Below are 18,329 nucleotides of genomic sequence, written 5' to 3'. Positions count from 1 at the left end.
ATTATTGACAATGTATTTATTACTGCTTTTGCTTTTAAAAATATGCAAGTAGCAAAAACAATTAAATTACTCTATTTAGATTAGAAAGATATGTTTTCAGAGAAAGCTATTTTAAACTTTCTACCATATAAAAAATTATTTTTCTAAAATAATACTGACTTTCATCTATAGTGTCATTTACAGAGCCTTATTTTTGGTATGTACTTGATACTACAGAATTTTAAAAATAATATATTTAACATATATTTTTAGAATACATTTGAGTACACACATTATTTTCAAAGATCTCTGATTTTATATTTATTTTTATGAGAAGCAGCTGTATGGTAGCACTTCCTGCATCTATTTTAAAACAGCTATTGATGGTGTCCATAGGGATTAATAGCATGAATTCAGAAGTAGGATTTGAATCCTAACACCATCCCTTATCATCTGAGTGTCTCTGGCAACTTATTTATTGAAATTACAGTCATCAATTGGTATCCCATCTCATAGGGAGATTGTGAGGATGAACAAAGGTAAAGCATCTCAGTGTCAGACAGATAACAGGCCCTTAGCGAGTCTCAGGTTAGCTACTATTGCTGTTTTTCTTGCCACTGCCACGCATGACGAACAGTGATACATTTGGATTGATTGCCTAGCAATCCATTTCCCCTTTTTAAAGACAATACTGATCTTCTGTTGGGGAATTTCCACTCCCACACTTTGTGTGGCTTGAGGAGATTGTAAATTCAGCACCTTCTTTCCCACTAGGGAAGCCAGTGTGGTCCCTGAAAGCTCCTTACTTCAGAGCCTTCTCCATCTTTCCATATAGCAGTTGTAAGTGATTGTATGTCACCAAACTCAGCCAGCCACTCCCATATGGGACTTTATCCTGAGCTCCTTACCCATATGAAGCCATTAAGAAAAAATATCCAATACGCTTTTTCGCTTCTGTGGGTGCAGCCTTATATCTCTCCTTCCCAGAAGGCAATAGATTTACTCCCTCCCACTTTTTCCTTTTGCACGCTGGCCAGGGGGTAGGGGTGAGGAGGAACAAGACTAAGATTCCCATTGAAAGTGTTTCATTTTCTCCTGAAAACTTCTGTCTCTGGGAGCAATGACCTGTAGTCTGATCAGATTATTAAATTTCAGTCTCATTTCAGTGCAGTGTTCCCCTTCCCCCAGAATAATTGGCTTAACCATATTTATCTTGACCTGACAGAGCTACTAGCTACTGGCATATTGGGATGGGGTGGAGGCTGACACTGACGGCAAGAGAAGGAGGGCAGTTACAGCGTTCGAATGACTGCCACGATTAATGCCTGTTATAAAGGCAAACGCAATGGAAAAGTTGGACTCATGCATTAGAGCGATAGTGCCTGGGAGAAACTGTCAAATAGTTTCTACTATTGAGACAGGAGTCACCTTGTTATAGTAATAGACTCAGGGAGAGCAGGAAAGTGGTACTTACTGAACTGTTATTGCCTGAGAGTGGCTGTCAGGTCGTTCCATCTGTTGAGACTCTTAAAAGTTTTCTTCCTCTTGGATCCAAGTCTAGTTTTCTCTACTGTCCCTTTGAGTCTGCAAGCTGCATCATATCTTTTAGAGAATTCCTCAAGTTACCCAGAGGTGGTTTCTGCTGTTTGAAGACTAACTGAATCAATGATGTAGAGTGTCACCTATGAGATAAACTCCTGAAAATTAGTGGTAGGAGAAAATTTGCTTTCCTGGCATTCTATCTCATGCTTCCCATGAGATAATTTATTCTATTCCTCTTTTTTGCCTAGCCACTAGGAACTTTAGGACCAGAAATAGTTCATGACTATAGTGGTTTTCTTTAAGTTAGGATTTTGAGGAAAATAATAATGTCTTTTTTCTGCTATTAGTACTTCTTTACCTTATTTTTAAGTTATTTTTTAACTTACTTCAAATTTCAACAAAGTTTTGCCTTGTATTCCAAGTTGCTCCCTTTATGTTTAAAAAATAAATCAAAAATAGAGATGGTACTTATCTTTTATTTCAGACTCTAAAGCATTTTCATCTACTCTGCTGCTCTCCTATACACAGCCCAAAAGAATCAAATGGGAAGACATAAATTTTTATTCAATGTAATAAATTAGTCTTTAAGTTTATTTTATCAGATTTCCTTTAAATCTGAAATTTGCTTACAGGTATAGTTATGAAACTTTAGTATCAGTAAGACAGATTATCATGAAAATTTGCAAGATTCTTTTCTCCTCTGATATGTAATGTCATTGGATCCTGTTCTTTATATTTAAACTCCTCAGTGACACTCACTAATGATTAATGACCCACTGGCTCGTGCTGCCTTATAACATGAAAGTCACCGAAATGCCTTTTCCTCGGAGAGCAATTATTCTATGGAACAATATCCCCTACCTGGTGCACTGAAGTCCCAAAGGCCGGCTGTTAAACTTGCAGTTGTAATTCGTGAAAAAGTCCAGAAAGCCAAGTTTTGAACTGCTGGGGATTTTATGCACAGTTTCATTTTACTAGAACAATTTGTTTCTTTTCTGCTTTTTCTTAGATTTTGAATAAGTGGCAAGAGTGGCAAAGACTTGGTTTAGATATTTTTCTATTTAAGTCCAAGAATACCTAGCCAGGAGCTGTGTATCTTCCAGTTTTTTGATTCGTGACAATATACTGCTGACCTGAAAAAAATGCAGAAATTCAGGCCATGTATATGTGTTCAGATGCACATCCATTTTGATATTTCAATAGGGAAAGACAATTAGAAAGAGGATACATCTCAGACATTAGTTACATTTTGTAATAATGAAGAATGTCAATATGTAATTCTGCCTGTAAATCTCTGGTCCATGAAATAAACGATGCATCTTATTCTGATACTTCACTTGTCAGCAGAATATTCAGAGTAGCTGCCTCATGATAGGTATATAAATAAAGTCAAAATGGTTAGACCTGTAAAATCTAAAGAAGTCACTGACCTTTTTGAGATATCTGATACTGAGGGATACCTTGCCAGCTTTTCCTACCTGCTTATAAAAAATAATAATGTATGTTTAGTGCATTAACCTGGAGAAGGCAATGGCACCCCACTCCAGTACTCGTGCCTGGAAAATCCCATGGATGGAGGAGCCTGGTAGGCTGTGGTCCGTGGGGTCACACAGTGTTGGACAGGACTGAAGCAGGTCTTAGGAGCAGCAGCAGCAGCAAATTAGCCAATTAGTATAATATCACTTTTATGTGACTTGAATTGTTTTGGTGCTATGAAAAGTACAATTAACATTAGTTCTACACAATAAGTATATGTAGTCTCTTTGGTAAAATAAACACACCATATCCATTAGAGCACAATGAAGGACCAAAGCAAATGATACTGATGAGAATCGTGTGAATTCAGAAAATGGAAACATCATTATGAACTTCCTTGATCATAGAAGATTGAAGAAAATGATTTTGAGGTGCCCCTCCAAGTGTGGTTACAGTTTTAATAAAAGGGAGATAAGAGGGAAGAAAGATAAAGTATTCAAGCTAAAGTTTTGGAGGAGAAAGAAGGTGACTTTGTGCAGGAGAATGTATGGAAAATGGCTTCCCTTGAGCTGAGAGTAAAGGTTAAGACTTTCCTAGAAAATAAACTTAGATTAGAAAGGTCCCAAATCCCAGAAGAAGTGTTTGGACTAGCTAGTGGCTGTGCATATTGACAGGCCACTGATCTGAGGCCAGGGTGGCAGATGATGGAGTGTAGGCCAGGGAGTCATCCTGAAGGCTCTTTCAGTAATTTAAGCCCGAGGTGATGAAAACCCTTAGTAGTGAGGTAGCTGAGGGAATCCAGCAGGGGAGGCAAAGATGAAGGTATGATAACTCTTGGGGACAGATCGTAATTAGATGATGAAGGAGCAGAATGAGTAAAAGATGTCTCCAAAATTTCCAGTCCCGTTCAGATGACTAGAAGAATAATAGTATCTCTGAGAGATATGATGCAGTTAGGACTTGATAAACTTAATGCAGTGGCAAACAGTTCAGTGGCAATACCCTAAAAGTGGTTGGAAATATGACTCAGGAGAGCTGCTGAAAGTTCTGATATATATCTCTTGAGATAAAAGTGTTCATATATCTCTTGAGATATAACTGTTTCTATGACACTCAGGAGCATACCATAGAAATTAGTAAACAGGAAATTAGGAAACAAATTAATTTCCATTCTGGTATAAGTAAAAACAAAATGCTATATTAGGAAATCCTATTTATTCAAACTTACTCTCTGCAACCCCAGATAAGTGCTGCAGCCAGTTTGCATATCAGTCTCCTTATCTGGATGTTGGAGATAATAACCTTGGCCTTTCCAAGAACATATATCAAAAGGACATATATAATTTTTTATCTAAAAATGCTTTATATTTACTTTTTTAAAAAATCCCTAGTTAATCAATTGCTGTGCTGTGTTGTGTTCAGTCGTGCCTGACTCTTTGCAATCCCATTGACTGTTGCCTACCAGGCTCCTCGATCCATGGAATATTCCAAGCAAGAATATTGGAGTAGATTGTCCTTTCCTACTCCAAGGGATATTTCCAACCCATGGATCAATCCCATGTCTGTTGCATCTGGTTAAGAGTTAGCCAATAAGTAAAAAAATTCTTTTTTTTTTCCTTTGGTGCCTGTGTGTATTTGATTTTGTTCTTATCTCTTAGTGATATAAAGATATTTGCATAAGATATAAAATATATATGGCATTAATTTCTGACTACTACACACATCTGTGTTGGCTGCTTACTGATAGCTACCTCAACTAGCCAGGCAAGGGGCTTACCCTATGTGTTATTGTAAAGTGTAACACTTACCTTACCCATCTGATGGGGAACATGGCCCGACTGATGTCTAATAAGTCTACTGCAACCTACCACAACTGTCACCACTTCTTTCTGCTTATCTCATTCTAAAAGCTCATGGGAGCAGTGGGACATGGCTGCCCTGACGGTTGAGGAGAAGGGAAGCCTGAGAAGAGTGCCCTGTGCCCCAGATGCCATTAGGTCGTTAGTAACCAGAGCATTCTACAGCTCTCCTGCTTGCAGCAGAGAGGAAGTGAAAAGGAAAGAGGACAAAAAAGAAGCCGAGAGTAAAGTTGAGAAGGAGAGCATAACATAGGAAAAGAAGAAAACAGAGTAATTTTTAATCACTAGCAAATGTTCTGGTGAAGTGAAGTGAAAGTCACTAAGTTGTGCCCAACTCTTTGGAGCCCTTGGACTGTAGCCCACAAGGTTTCTCTTTCCATGGAGTTCTCCAGGCAAGAGTACTGGAGTGGGTTGCCATTTCTTTCTCCAAAATGTTCTAGAACCCCTCTTGAATGCTTCACTCCTATTTCTTTGTCCTAACTTCTGATAGTCAAGGCTGTATACTGTCACCCTGCTTATTTAACTTACATGCAGAGGACATCATGCCAAACACTGGGCTGGAGGAGGCACAAGCTGGAATCAAGATTGCCAGCAGAAATATCGATAACCTCAGATACACAGATGACACCACCCTTATGGCAGAAAGCAAAGAACTAAAGAGCCTCTTGATAAAAGTGAAAGAAAAGAGTGAAAAACTTGGCTTAAAACTCAACATTCACAAAACTAAGATCATGGCATCTGGTCCCATCACTTCATGGAAAATAGATGGGGAAACAGTGGAAACAGTGAGAGACTGTATTTTTGGGGGGCTCCAGAATCACTGCAGATGGTGACTGCAGCCATGAAATTAAAAGACACTTTCTCCTTGGAAGAAAAGTTATGACCAACCTAAACAACATATTAAAAAGCAGAGACATTATTTTGTCAACAAAGGTCCAGCTAGTCAAGGCTATGGTTTTTCCTGTGGTCATGTATGGATGTGAGAGTTGGACTATAAAGAAAGCTGAGCACTGAAGAATTGATGCTTTTGAACTGTGGTGTTGGAGAAGACTCTTGAGAGTCCCTTGGACTGCAAGGAGATCCAACCAGTCCATCCTAAAGGAGATCAGTCCTGAATATTCATTGGAAGAACTGATGCTGAAGCTGAATCTCCAATACTTTGGCCACCTGATGTGAAGAACTGACTTATTTGAAAAGATCCTGATGCTAGGAAGATTGAAGGTGGGAGGAGAAGGGGACCACAGAGGATGAGATGGTTGGATAGCATCACTGACTCAATGGACATGAATTTGAGTAAACTCTGGGAGTTGGTGATTGACAGGGAGGCCTGGCGTGCTGCAGTCCATGGGGTTGCAAAGAGTTGGACATGACTGAGCTACTGAACTGACTGAACTTCTGATACTTGAATTCTGCTGTGTCTCCTCCAGCCTCTACCTGGAGTCCTTTCCAGAATCTCTAGGTCCAGAGTCTTGCAGACAGTGCCATTGGCCTACTGTTGGGGTAAGTGTTGTTTATCACCATCTCTCAACATCTAGCAGGACATAAAAGGGATAGAACTGTAAGAAATGAGACAGTGTTCTGCCTTTACACTGTTGTGCCATCACAATGGTGACCTTCTTGACCTCAAAATTCACTATTATAAAAAGAAGTCACTTTTTATGTCACTGAAGTAAAGATTTTATATTCCTTTTCCTTTCCTGTCACTGTACACAATGCATTTTCAAAGATTTCTTAACATTTAAGCCTTGGGAATTCTATTTTCCATTTTTCTGTTCATAATGTGTTTGTTATAATTTTTTAATTTCTAAGTGAGATTCAGTCAATGATAATTTCTGATTTCTTGATTTTTAATGAAATATTTGGAAATGTCTCTATATTTTTGTATGAAAAAAGCCCTGAACTAAAATCTTTATTTATTTAAATTTTTGGTCATGCCAAGCCACTTGCAGAATATTATTTTCCTGACAAAGGATCAAACCCACTCTTATGTCAGTGATAGCACTGAGTCCTAACCATTGGACCGCCAAGGAATTCCCTGAACCAAATTTTTTTTTTTTTAATCTTATCCCAATTCTACCTCAGGGGCCTTAGGCAAATCACACTGACTTCAGTCTTTTTAAATGTATGTCATCTCTGAAATTTAGTTCCCTCAATGTAAATTTGAGATGATAATATTCATCTCACTGGGCTCTTGTGACCTTTAAAGTAAGTAATATACTTAGAACATTTGTTAACCATTAGTATTTGGAGATAGCTTTGAAGTTCTATTTTTTATTACTTTTTAATGAGAGAATCACAAATGTTTTGCAATATGGGATGACATCAGTAATAGATTGCATAATGAAATTTAAAAAACAAGTTGTATAATGAATTAAACATCTTTGAATTATGTTTAATTCAATACTCGATTATATGAAGATTTAAATATCCTTTTCAAATAGAGAAAAAGTTTGCATTTTAACACAAAGGAAAGTTGGATAAAAATAGTATTAATAGATGTTTAGAACTTCAAACAAGTAGACAGACACAGGTGCTATTGAAAGATCAAGCAGCCCCGGCCCGCTGACAGTTTGCCACTGGCAGAATTTTCCTCTCCCAGTTGCCACCTACACTGTATCTAAATAACACTTTAGGCTCATCATCAAGGCAGTGTCAGGAAAACAGGTACAGAGGGAATCATCCGGGTGCCTACTTTCACAGATATAACAGAAAACAAGCACTGATGATACTCATAATGCTACTGCAAATAAATTTGTGGATATATATTTTAATTTAGCTTTAGTTCTTATTGATTATTAGAATCATGAAGATTAAATAAAAATTTTAACAAAAAATAACCTCATACTAGAAATAGCTTTAAAGATTTATAACTTGCATATTACAAACACATCTCTTTTCTTTCATTATATATTAATCCATTTGGGCACTAAGCTTATTTTATGCAAGTGAAATTATAAATTGCATCTGTATTCAATTAAAATTTAAGTAAATATTTTAAATAGAGCAATATAATACATGTATATTTTCCATTATAAGAAAAATTTCCTCAATTTGATAAACTTATGAACTTTCTACAGGCATTTCCATGTTTAATCAATGAAATGTAAAACAGCATGTTTATTCATCTGAAAATCGGTGATATTTTTATCCATTAACTCACATTCTGAGGGAAACTCTCGTGTTTTGTGTTGTGATTCCTATCATAAAGATACTGTACAAATCGTTCACAAGAATTCTGCTATATTCCCCGGCATCAGCAACCTTCAATGGAAAAGATTCGGTTTCCTTTATTCCAGAGTTTGGTGTGTAGAATTCTTTTCATAAAATATTTTTTTGTTTCAGAGGCTTGGTCTTTACCATACCCAGAGATAACATCAAATGTATCTAAACACTGAAATAAGACAGAGTTAGCCAAGTATCAGCTCAGCCTCCAGGACAAGTCATTTCATTTCCCTTTGCCTTTTCTATGAAACAGGGTTAATCAGACTTTTCTTTCTAGGCTGTTAGGAACAATCAATGAGGCAACCCTTACAGAGACAACATAAAACCTAACAAAACTGTTAAGCACCCCACCATGATTGGCACCGTTCTGGGAACAGAGGTTAAGGGCATGAGCTTGTGTACATGCAGCACACATATATACATACACACACACACACACCACTCTCCTTGGGGCTGACAGACGCAATGGCACTGTTCTGAAAAGCCTCTGTTTATTGTCTTCTAACAAAACCACAGTTTATAAATACAAGCTCGGTGCATACGAACATGAATTACAATAGAGATGAGGCCATATTCTCCGTGGACCTCGAATATGTTACTCTACCACTCACCACTCAAGAGAATGCAGTGGGGACAAGGTTTACTCTCTACCCTGGACTGCACAGCTGCAAAGAGCCATCGTCTCAGCCTCTTATCAGGTGGTTTATAACAATCTCCACTCAGGTCTCACTTAGAGGAGCTCAAATCCAAGGGAAAATCATTCTGTTTGAGACACTTCCCAAAACATTAAACTGAGCATTAAAACAAGTTTTAAAGGGAAACGAAATCTTAGAAGCCCAGCTTGAATGCTTCTTTGCTATGCTGCTTTGGGGTTATTGGCAGCCTGCTATGAGACACCTTACATGCTCATGAGAAAAACTTTCTTAGATTTTTTTTTTTAAGTTTCATCTATAACTTGATCCCATCAGTCATAAGCACCAAGTCGGGGAAGTGAAGTTACGTATGTGGTCACACCAGAAATACCAAAGTTAATTTAGGGAACTTAGCAAGAGTTTGTGACACAAATATATTTATAGTGGTATAATCTTTACGTTTTGATACTTTCTAGAGTTGGCATCACCATGCTTAGAAGAGTTTGGTTTTAATTAAATATTAGAGCAATGGCCCTTTACAGATGAAAAGAGAAGCACGTGATACTGTCTTCAGAAGAAACCTTAGTCTCTTAGGGATCTGGAATGAAGAAAGACTACAAGCCTTGCTTACAGTGGGCAGTGAAAGACTCTGAACTCCCCACCAGCCTACATGGTCATGTGGTCCACCAGAGTCTTGTGCTGACAACATGGGTATTGCTTGCTGAGGCAGCAGGATTATTTTTAAGCATTATTTAATGGTCTTGAGTTCATTTTTTTTTTTTTTAAAGCAAATGAGAGAAAAATTCCTCTTTTTTCCCTAAGTAAGGCAATACACACATGGAGACTTTGACCAAATCACCAAGACCTGGTGCAGCAAAGTTAACCCTGTGAAATAAAGTTCCACTTCTCAGCGGACTGCTTGGCACCACACAAAGCCTACTTTAGAGACAAAGAAAAGGCAGCAAATTCTGTAATATCCATCCAAGAGTCTTCATTTCTGAAATTCCTGTACAATACTTTGTGAAGAAAACCAGACACTGAATGAATAGGTCAGCCCAGTAGATCCTAATATTGAGTGACTCTTAACAACACTAACGGAAAGTACGTGTCTGTAAACACAGGACATGGAGTCACCATGGCCCACACCGCTGATCTGTGGGGATAAGGCAATGACGGTGAGATTGGGTTCGGCCAGCTATGTGACTTTCTAAAAGGCCTCACAGTTTGACAGTTCCCTAAGGGAGTTATACAATCTTCATAATTAAAAAGTGTAGAAATTTTAGTCACCACATCAGATGTGGTTTAAAGCAAATATATTAATCTTGTTCACAGTAAACTCTGGGTAAACCAGAATGACAATTATCAATCTACAGCAAGAAATACAGTTGTATGGGAAATTGAAAACTTTGCCCATGTGACCAGCTCATTTTCTGTATTTGAAAGGCTAGCATTGGGATCCAAACCAAAATTCAGGGTGAAGCACAAAATCAGAACAGAGAGAATTACATTGGCAGCATCTGGATCATAAGCTAAAGAGCTTGCTAAAAAAATCTAGATTATCTAACCATTCTCTGGAGATCATGGGGAGGGGACATGGGAATTGTACTTTGAAAGTAGCTCAAACAGTTTTGGCACCACTTTGCGTGTGATGTAGACCCTGGACGCGCTCTATGTCAATCAAATGTGCTGACCTCCACATCAAACATATACCAGCCTTCTGACTAAACAGCTCATATCCTTTTCTCCTGTTCCCTGGCTGTAAGTAAATGAGCACTGCCAGTGGAATTCCTTCTCAAAATGTCTATGGCTGAGTAACTGTTTTTAAAACCAACACCCTCTTTGTTTATGTACATTGTTACCTCCCTCTGATTTTGGTATCACCTGGGATCTATTCTGTTTGCTCAAAGGCAGACTTCTCAGGTAATAGTTAAATTTATGGAGCACCAATTTATTATGTATAAGACCTAATTAGTTCACACATATTTTCTCATTTAAGGTTCACAATTGTCCTCATAACTTACTCCTATTTTACTAATAATGAAAATGAATTTCAGAAAATTTAACTGATTTGCCCAAAGTAAAACTAGTAGAAAAATGTGGTGAGACTAGAAATCAAATATATTTTGGGTTAATTTAAATCTCAGTGCCATAACCACTAGGCATATTTCCTTGTACTTAGTTTTAAACTTCAAGTCACAAAGAAATTGCAAATCCAAACAATTGCTGTCCTCTAACTGTTTTCTTTTTCTCAGATTTGATATCTGAGAAATGTCTAACAATGCATTTGCCTGGTTCAGACAAAAGATTCTGAAATTTTATACATTTATTTATGTTGTCCCTTTCTTCATTCTACTCATAGGTTCAGTGAGAAAATATTTCAGTTCTACTAATGAGCAAACCTTGACTTTAATAGAATATTAGAAGATGGCCTAATATCAAGGAAAATTTCTTAAGTAAATTTTTATTACAGGAGTTAATAATATGTAGTCCTGTGGACAGCAAGGAGATCCAACCAGTCCATTCTAAAGGAGATCAGTCCTGGGTGTTCACTGGAAAGACTGATGCTAAAGCTGAAACTCCAATACTTTGGCCACTTCAAGTGAAGAGTTGACTCATTGGAAAAGACTGTGATGCTGGGAGGGATTGGGGGCAGGACGAGAAGGGGACGACAGAGGATGAGATGGCTGGATGGCATCACCGATTCGATGGACATTAGTTTGGGTGAAATCCGGGAGTTGGTGATGGACAGGGATGCCTGGCGTGCTGTGATTCATGGGGTCACAAAGAGTCGGACACGACTGAGCAACTGAACTAACTAATTAACTAGTAATTTTTATTAGGAGAATATGCACACACATGATGGAATAAGAAATGGCTAATAAATATTGAAGATACACTTTTAATTCACCATCAGTCAGTCAGTTCAGTTGCTCAGTCGTGTCTGACTCTTTGGAACCCCATGAACTGCAGCATGCCAGACCTCCCTGTCCATCACCAACTCCCAGAGTTCACTCAGACTCGTGTCCATTGAGTCAGTGATGCCATCCAGCCATCTCATCTTCTGTCATCCCCTTCTCCTCCTGCCCCCAATCCCTCCCAGCATCAGGGTCTTTTCTAATGAGCCAACTCTTCATATCAGGTAGCCAAAGTATTGGAGTTTCAGCTTCAGCATCAGTCCTTCCAATGAACACCCAGGACTGGTCTCATTTAGGATGGACTGGTTGGATCTCCTTGCTGTCAAAGGGACTCTCAAGAGTCTTCTCCAACACCACAGTTCAAAAGCATCAATTCTTTGGCGCTCAGCCTTCTTCACAGTCCAACTCTCACATCCATACATGACCACTGGAAAAACCATAGACTTGACTGGACAGACCTTTGTTGGCAAAGTAATGCCTCTGCTTTTGAATATGCTATCTAGGTAGGTCATAACTTTCCTTCCAAGGAGTAAGTGTCTTTTAATTTCATGGCTGCAGTCACCATCTGCAGTGATTTTGGAGCCCAAAAAAATAAAGTCTGACACTGTTTCCACTGTTTCCCCATCTATTTCCCTTGAAGTGATGGGACCAGATGCCATGATCTTCGTTTTCTGAATGTTGAGCTTTAAGCCAACTTTTTCACTCTCCTCTTTCACTTTCATCAAGAGGCTTTTTAGTTCCTCTTCACTTTCTGCCATAAGGGTGGTGTCATCTGCATATCTGAGGTTATTGATACTTCTCCTGGCAATCTTGATTCCAGCTTGTGCTTCTTCCAGCCCAGCATGTCTCATGGTGTACTCTGCATATAAGTTAAATAAGCAGGGTGACAATATACAGCCTTGACATACTCCTTTTCCTATTTAGAACCAGTCTGTTGTTCCATGTCCGGTTCTAACTTGCTTCCTGACGAGCATATAGGTTTCTCAAGAGGCAGGTCAGGTGGTCTGGTATTCTCATCCTTTTCAGAATCTTCCACAGTTTATTGTGATCCACACAGTCAAAGGCTTTGGCATAGTCAATAAAGCAGAAATAGATGTTTTTCTGGAACTTTCTTGCTTTTTCGATGATTCTTTTAAAACATTCTTAACTTTGAAATTCAGGAGGTCAGGATACTTCCCTCCTCATTTTTGTCCCTTCCCTCCTTCACTCATGGTGTTAAGATTGCTGCTAAGTCGCTTTAGTCGTGTCCGACTCTGTGCGACCCCATAGGCGGCAGCCCACCAGGCTCCCCTGTCCCTGGGATTCTCCAGGCAAGAACACTGGAGTGGGTTGCCATTTCCTTCTCCAATGCATGAAAGTGAAAAGTGAAAGTGAAGTCGTTCAGTCAAGTCCGACTCTTCACGACCTCATGGACTGCAGCCCACCAGGCTCCTCTGCCCATGGGATTTTCCAGGCAAGAGTACTGGAGTGGGTTGCCATTGCCTTCTCCGGGTGTTAAGATTAGGGCAGAGGATATCTTTGATAATAGGAGGACTATACCAGCAAAGGCAAAGTTTACTTAGCTTTTGCAATGCTCCAATTGTAAATATATGAAATATTTTAAACCTCTTCCAGCAATGACAGGTAAGGCACCCCTAGCTGCCTTCAGGAAGCGTAACATAGAGTCTTCATTATTGGAAAACTATCTCTCCTAAGTCATGAGCTAGGTGACTTGACAGAGAAGTGAAAAATGTTGGAAGATAATGAGAAGAGAGAAGACAGTAAGAGAATAAGGTCAAAAGATTTTAGAACATTGGAAAAGTCCTAATAGGGCTAAAAATTAACTCAATAGGAAAAGGAAATAAACGCTTAGACACTGGGTGGCCTCTAGCATTCTGTCATCTAAAATGATTTTTTTCTTTCAAGCAGAACACTATATCTACATGTCCTGCTGGATGCTGAATATATAACAAAGAGATTAGCTTATTCACATTTTCTTCTAGCAGCTTGTCCAGAAATTAAAATAATGTCATTAAACCTCAAATTCTTCCAAAGTCCTCATCTTTAATTTTGCAAAAAATAGTATCATAATTGGCAAATGTTCATTCTATCTCCTCTATAATTTCATACTTGATTTGAAAATTAACTTTTATTCACTCAACAAACTTTTATTGAATAACTACTACCAAGGAATTCAGTCCTGAATATTCATTGAAAGGACTGATGCTGAAGCTGAAACTCCAATACTTTGGCCACCTGATGTAAAGAACTGACTCACTGGAAAAGACCCTGTTTCTGGGAAAGATTTAAGGCAGGAGGAGAAGGGGATTACAGAGGATGAGATGAGATAGTTGGATGGTATCACTGACTCAATGGAGATGAGTTTGAGTAGACTCTGGGAGTTGGTGATGGACAGGGAGGCCTGGCATACTGCACTCCATGGGGTCGCAAAGAATTGGACATGACTGAGCAACTGAACTGAGTTGAACTGATCAGTCTGCCTGTGGATTAAAACTTTACCAGTTTTTGTTGTCTTCAGTTCGTAACAAATACCTTCCCAGCCTGTTTAAGGCTTCTTTACTTTTCACTCAAGGTGTGTCTTCTTGCTATCTCTTCTTGCATGTCTTACTACAATGGTATAAAAATTAAACATCTTTATATTTTAAAACTCAGACCTAAATTTACCTAATCTCTTAAGCCTTTCTTGACCCCTCCCATCCCTCTAGAATTCCTGACACCAATTCCTTTGTGCTCTGATTAAGCTCTTCTCTATTTCTATAATAATACCTAAGTTATATAGCATATCCTTAAAATATTCATCACAAACATATTTTACCTTCTTAGATACTTTTTGGAAAATTATTTCTCCTCATTTTGTTCGCTACAGTTTGGGTTGAACTGATTCCACCTTCCTGCTCACAGGATAGACACACAAGCTAATTATAATACAAACTCCCTCTGGCCACAATGCTTAACTGAGGAAGAACAAATGACCCAAGTGGTAAGAGCCAGATTACAGTTTAAAACTGATATTGACACTTGGAAAGAAAGGCCTCTTTTCTGAGATTGCAATTGCTAGGCATCATGTAAATTTGAGGGTCGGATTTTCCCCCATTTATTGGAAGCATGCCTGGGAGTGAAGTTATTAAAAAGAACCATCAAGAAGTCAAGAGGAAGAGAATGAACAGTAAAATGCTATTTTAGTGCCAGGATTTAGCTTTGGCTGAAGCCATTTGTACCCCCTGGATATTCCAGGTATGCTTGCTAATGGACATTACTCTCAGCTGGTTTAGGCTGAGTTTTCATCATCTGCAACCAGAAGAGTCTGCACTATTACATCATGTCTGTGTCTCTCACTACACTGTGATGTAGAAATTGCCTCTTCTATTCTATGACAGGACTTGGAACAAAGTGAGTATTCGGTTTATCTACATTTAAGAAATGAAGAAATGAATGGATGAATGAAAGAAAGAAAGAAGTGAAGTGTATCCTAGGAATACAGGAAAACACATATTTTTGTTGTAGTTCCAGCACACCAACAATTTGGTACCCTACTCTAAAAAACATTCCTGAGTAAAAATTATTTTCAAGCTATTGTACTGCATGGTGCTGGGTGACAGTGATGTCTGATTCCAGAAAAAAACATCCTTAAAGTGGCTTACTCAAGTTTGGTGGATTTAGTAAATATCTCAGGATAATCAAGCCCTTTATTTACTTCTTAACACCAAATGACATCATCCAGGTCCTAAAGTTACTTTAAATGACACATGAGATGGAGTCTCTGTCAGTCCCCTTGGGATTGAGTTTCATGGTTTAATCAGACTCACCATTAACGATCTTCTCCTGGACAGAAATGGAGCTAATATAGTGTGATGAGAGAGTGTTGGCCAGTGGCTCAACCAGCTCTGCAAGTCTGCACATGTGGATTCTATTTTCAAACCTATGATTGATTTACTTTCTGACCATGGCAAACCACTCCGTTCTCCCATATGATGCTTATCAACAAATGGTGTCTGCTCAACTCATTTATTGAGAAAATATAACTGCATTTCAAAAATTGGAGATTATTTCCCATGAATAATTTTAGTCTTTTTACCGCATTGTTATTCTCCATGTGTGATTTACTACCTGATCAAAATAGAGTTATTTTGGGATAGGGATTTAAAATTTTAGGAATTCATTATTTCCTTTTAATAAAGATATTGACCTTTGTAGATAATTTGATATTTCTCTTATCTCAATTTACATGTCATTTATAATCTCTACTGTAAAAAAAATACCCTTTGAGGATGCATTCTTTTTAAATGTTCTCCAATTGGTTCTCTGCAGATTGTAAACTACTTAGAGAGGAATGGGTATTGTTGATTTGACTTACTGACTTGAACTTGATGCAATAATCATCAGTTTCACATATTCATATGCAGTGATGTGTGTGTGTAATCTCCAAATGCAAACCACTAGAGGGAAGGACTATTCACTTGGGATTCATTTTTCTTTTGATGCTATACAAATTTGAGCCGGCTTGTGAGCTTGTGATGGGAGAAATGGTATGGGCTGTGAAAAATAATTAGAGCTTCTAAACTACCGCTGTACCTTACACTCATGAGGTAGGACAGATGACTTAAAGGGAGTAATTTTGTTATTTGAAAACTGATACTAGACAACAGGAGAGATTATATAAGACATTCTCATGCATTAATTTTCTGTAAATTTTTAAAAATCTGTATGTGGATTTATGTTCAGAGTTATGTTATTATACTTACTTGTCTCCATGTTATGGAACACACTAACTATCAGCATTGTCTATTCCTTCAAGGATTGAAAAAGAAAAGTTACCTGGGAAATTATCTAAGATGACACTGCAAGGAATATACCCATGGCAGTTTGTTTCCATGGTTAATTGTTTGCTCAGTGTTCTCTTTTCTAGGATCACTTTGGTGTTGTTATTTTGTTTTTGTTTTTTAGTTAATTATGTAATAGTGTTAGTCAGTAGTGTCTGACTGCGCAATGCTATGGGCTATAGCCCACCAGGCTCCTCTGTCCGTGGAATTCTCCAGGCAAGAGTATTGGAATGGGTTGCCATTTCCTTTTTCAAGTTAATTATGTACTTTGGCTTTTTTTGCAGAAAATCTTCCATTTCTTCTGTTTCTACATTCATTTACCTTTACTTCTGCAAAATAGGGCACTAAAAATTGTTTACCTCTGTGTCTGTGCCTTTTTACTTTCCAGGTTTTATGATTGTGTAACTATGTTTTGTTTCTTTATATAAATTATTTTATCTAAAAAATTTGGTTCTTCACTGTATTTTTTCTATTTGTTAATTAATGTATTACTGCTTTTAACTCTATTTGTTCCCTTCATTACTCTTCTGTTAGGTTTATTTTGTGATCTATTTTGTTGTATTAAATTTTAATTTAATCTGCATTATTATATATCAAATTAAGTAGCATTAATCTCTAAAGCTCTAAATTTTTCATCTAAGACCTAAGTTTAGCTCTTATCATGTATTTTGTGTATGTGGTGATTTCATTTTGGATATTTTCTATCTATTCTGAATATTAAATATATTCACAAACACAAATATATTCATATATATATATGAGAATGTTATCCAAAATATATTATTTTTTGGAAATGTTATAAAATCACAAGAAGTCTTACTTTAGTGCCACAATATTTATTCATACATATATTTGGATCAATCTTATTTACAACTATGTACATTTATAATATTTTGTTTACCTGTTTTATCTGGGATTATAGGACTTCTTGAGTTACTGTCTTATTTGTCCTGTTTCTATAGATTTGTCTTTGAAAATCTGCCATTCTTGTTTGATAAATAGTTGACCCTTGAACAATATGTAGATTAAGAGCACTGACCTTCTGCACGTTAAAAAATCTGCGTATAACTTAGGCAGCCCTCTGTATCCATTTGAAGATTCAACCAACTACAGTACTATAGTATTTACCATTGAAAAAAAGTCTGTGAATAAGTGTAAGTAGACTTTTCAATTCAAATCTGTGTTATCAAGGGTCAACTGTATTAAATAATTCATTCTCTAGTTCAGTAACATTAGGGACATCTCCTAGAAGTTTAGTTTTAATTCTGTGCCCAATATAAACTATCTTTAGCTGTGTATTGTTTTTTTTCCAGGCTTCCCTGGTGGCTCAGACAGCAAAGAATCTGCCTGCAAAGCTGAAGACCCAGATTCAATCCCAGGGTCAAGAAGATCCCCTGGAGAAGGGAATGGCTACACACTCCAGTATTGTTGCCTGGGAAATCCCTTGGACAGAGGAGCCTGGCAGGCTATAGTCCATGGGGTTGCAAAGAGTTGGACATAGCTGAGTGACTAATACTTCTACTAACTACTTTCTATGTCTTTTTTATGTCATTATTTTAGATTTTAGATATGCATATTTATTTTTTCCTAATAGTCACTTATTTGTTCATTCTGTAATGATATGTTTTGATTCTCAATTTGTTTTCCTAATTCCACCATTTCAACATATGTCTGCCTGAGGTTTCATTATCTTAATCTTGACTTAATTTTTGTTTTACTGATTTCATCTTTCTTAGCATTTCATCTAAATTTGAAAGTATTTTTTAAGAAAATCTTTTTCAGTATTTGTGTAAATTCCATAAGAAATGTTTTTAAGCTTGTATTACATTTTATCTTCTTAAAATCGTGGTGGCATTTTTTTCTCCATAGTGGTCAGTGTTTTTC

This window comes from Oryx dammah, unplaced genomic scaffold, assembly GCF_014754425.2.
Source record: "Oryx dammah isolate SB20612 unplaced genomic scaffold, SCBI_Odam_1.1 HiC_scaffold_18, whole genome shotgun sequence".
In the NCBI taxonomy this organism is placed as follows: Eukaryota; Metazoa; Chordata; class Mammalia; order Artiodactyla; family Bovidae; genus Oryx; species Oryx dammah.
Note: the sequence above shows the minus strand (reverse complement) of the source record.